This window comes from Narcine bancroftii, chromosome 3, assembly GCF_036971445.1.
Source record: "Narcine bancroftii isolate sNarBan1 chromosome 3, sNarBan1.hap1, whole genome shotgun sequence".
NCBI classification, from domain to species: domain Eukaryota; kingdom Metazoa; phylum Chordata; class Chondrichthyes; order Torpediniformes; family Narcinidae; genus Narcine; species Narcine bancroftii.
Window position 1 is genome coordinate 11,325,468 of NC_091471.1, and position 3,748 is coordinate 11,329,215.

The following is a 3,748-nucleotide window of genomic DNA, read 5'->3' on the forward strand; positions in this document are numbered from 1 at the left end:
AGGTCTAGCGGCGGAAGCCAACACAATAGTAGCATTGAAGAAACTTCCAAATAGAATGTGAAAGGGATGGAGGGATATGGGTTCTACGGCCATTTACCAATTGAGAAATGGTCATCCCTCAGAAGCATCCCTGCTAAATTTCAACAACTTGGCAGAGTGATACTTTAGCACCTAATTCAAAGTCTCTGCTCTCGGGTCCAGGGGAGATGAGTGCTCAGGTCATTTCTTTTTAGATATAGCACAGTTAAAGGTCATTTTGACCCAGGAGTCCATACCACCCAATTAACCTTCAACCTCTGGTATGTTTTGAATGGTGGGAAGAAACCAGAGTCCCCAGGGAAAGCCACACAGATACGGGAAGGATGTACAAACTCCTTACGGACAGCTCAGGATTCAAGCCTCAGACCCAATCGCTGGTGCTGTAAAGGCGTGGTGCTAACCACTACATCAACTGTGTGGCCCACAGAGATGCGGTGGTTGTGACTTCATCAAGAGACGAGACGAGACCAGAAGAAATGCAGAAGGATCACCCTGCGTCAGCCTGAAGGAAAATAATCGCCAGGGTCCTCCTCAACTGTCCTCGTCTAGTGGATGCGGAGCTGCTTCCTGAGCAGAGGCTGGTGCTGGGTCCTTTCTGGGACTCTACACACCTCTCTGCAACTGGATTCTGGGCGTCTTGACGGAAAGATTACAGTCAGTCCAGGTTGGCAGCAAATCCCATCAAGCTGAACACTCTTGCACCTCAGGGCTGTGTGCTCGGCCCACTACTGTTGACCCTGATGGCTCACGGCTGCACTGCCAGCTTCAGTTCTAACAGGATCATCAAGTTGGCAGATGATACAACAGTCATTGACCTCCTCGGCAACAGTGATGAGTCGGCCTACAGAGAGGAGATCGAGCAGCTTGTAAAATGGTGTGAGAACAACATTCTGAGTCTCAATGAGGACAAGACAAAGAAGGTAATTGTGGGCTTCAGGAGAATGAAAGTCGACCACTCTCCACTACATAATAGTGGTTCCATCGCAGGAAGAGATCCTTGCTGTGCATATAAAGGACGACCTATCCTAGACCCACAACACCTCATTAGTCAGGAAGGCACAGCAGTGGTTAAGGAGGCTGAGGAGGTGAAAGCTACTGGCTCCCTTCTTGACAACCCTTATATAGGTCCACAACTGAGAGTGTCCTGTCTGGCTGCACCATTGTATGGGACGGTATCTGCAAAGCATCGGATTAGAGGTCAATGCAGAGGGTTATCAAAATAGATGAGAGGATCACAGGGATATTACGTACTCTAGGTTTCGAAATACACTGCACACAGAGACGTGATGCTTCATTCATTGCTAAATACAAATCTAATATGGTTCCCCTGCAGCTCACAGTATGAGCAATGGCGTGTGATACACATGCAGGCGTACATCCCCCCCCCCCCCACACAAAATAAATGCTTTGTGAAAATAACATATGGGCAGAACTTATACTAAACTATGATAACTACGTGGTTCCCCTATACTAATGGTTAGGATTACAATTACACTATAACCTAAGTATGAAATGATAAACCGTAAGTCACTGTACATAGTCCTTCAGTCTTTCTGGAAGATGTTTTTCCCTTTCTGATCATATCAGAGAGGTGGAATCCACTGGGATTTTGGCGAACCCCATTTGGACATTGTGGAACAGGTCTGCTCTGTTGAACCATAGGACAGCTCGGTTGAGAAGGGTCCTCACTTCTCAAAGATAATTCTGGAACCTCGACTGTGGAATGAGCCCAGGGAATCTCATCTGGGATCTCATCGGGATCGTGGGCGTAGCCATAGGATCATCCACCGCTTATCAATGGTCAATGTGCCGTTTCCATATTTTGATTCCCACCAGTATAGAATAAGAACAGGGACTTCGTTTTTTAAGAATAACCCCTCCCACCCACAGCTCCCTATGGTTCTAGTAGCTGGTACTGGCTCTCCCACTTCTAAAGATCTGGGGGGTTTACTTGGAGACGTGGATTGTTCTATTTGAAGGCTAATGTTCAGGTGTACTGTGAAAGTCTTGTTCTTAAGTAACGTCCAAACATAAATTCAGCTGGTTTTCATTTGGTTGTTGAGTGTGGCACATTTCTATATCCTAACAGAAAGTCTGCGATTTTGTGACTCCATTTTACGTTTAGGAGTTTCTTAATTTTCATGGTTTTTTTGAACATCTGTACTAAACATTCTACTTTCCCATTAGTGGCAGGTTGAAAACAAGACATGTTGCATACTGTTATTGCATAGGAATACCTTAAAGGCCTCCGATACATACTGTGGACCATTATCAGAAACCAGTTCAATAGGTAATCCATATATTGCAAATACACGTCATAGTCTTTCAATTGTCTGGTCTGTTGTTGTTTTTCTCACGTGTGATACCACTGGCCATTTAGAGTGGGCATCGACAATGTTAAGGATGTTTTCTCCATAAAAGGACCAGTGAAATCGATGTGAATCCTGTGCCATGGTCATGATCGCCATTTCCATGGGTTCGCTTCGGCTTGAGGAACTTTGGGTTGGATTATCTTGACAAATGCCACATATCCTTACCATCTGTCCAATATCAATGCCTATTGAGAGGCACCAGACATGCATACGTGCTGATACCTTCATCCGAACCTTCCCTAGATGGTTGTTGTGGAGCTCTGATAACATGGCTGTCAGCCATTTTGTCCTGCTCCCCCGCAACAAACAACCTTCTTCAATTGATATCTCACGGCGTCATGTATAATAAGGTTTTAATTCTTCAGGAATGGCTTCGGTTTCGGGCCACCCATGTAATGTGAAATATAGGACCTTTGACAGTGTAGCTTCTTTCTGTACTTCTTTGCTATAATTGGTAAGAAATCAAGTTCCTGATTAATAGCTGTAGCCTCCACCATCCATTTAATTATCTTGTCTTTTTGTTCCGTTTCAGGAAAAGGTAAAGGAGATAGGGCATCAGCATGGCCGTTTTATCTTGCTGGTTTATGTTTCAGATCGTAATCGTATGCAGTGGACAACATGGCCCACCTTTGAATTTAGGGCCTCAAATTAAGCTCAGTGGTTCGTTGTCTGTTACAAAGGTAAACTTCCTACCTACCATATTGGTGGAATCATTTGACACCACATATTATGGCAAATGCTTCTTTTCCCAATTGTGCATAGTTATGTTCACAAGTCTTCAAAGACCAGGGGTCATAAACCACCGGTTGTTCCCTCTTTCCCATCTCCTATGACAACACCGCTCCTAAGCCCACTGGCGATGCAGCCTCTGCAAGGATCACTTTCTTTTCTGGGTTACAGTAGGCATGAACGTTGTTGCGTAATGTTAGTAGTTCTTTTAAACGATTGACCACGTTACTAGTTTCTTCATTCCAGCGCCATTTCTATTCTTTTCTTAACAATTGGTTCAGTGGGCTGCAAACCATTGGCATATTTGGAATGTGCTTTCGATAATGCTTAATCATACCCAGGACCGACTGCAATTTGGCTCGATTTATTGGGTAGGGTGCTCTGCGGACAGCTTCGGTACCAGTGGTATCCATTCGGACCCATTCACTATTAATTGTGAAGGCCAAATATGTTACGGAAGGTACCATACTTGTCCTGGCGCAGACGGACGTTTGCTTGTTGCAGTCGGGTGAGGACCCTTTCTAAGGTGGATAGATTATCTGGGTCACCTATCATTATGATGTCATAGAGGTAGCCATCCTACATTTATATCAATAGGGGCAGGTAAA

General features: G+C 44.7%; 1 protein-coding gene across 1 annotated transcript in view; it reads right to left on the reverse strand.

Annotated features, from left to right (window-relative positions):
- LOC138756972 (transcription factor COE3-like) overlaps nucleotides 1-3,748 on the reverse strand; it is a 462,275-nt gene that overhangs the window by 265,697 nt on the left and 192,830 nt on the right. The window lies entirely within an intron of this gene.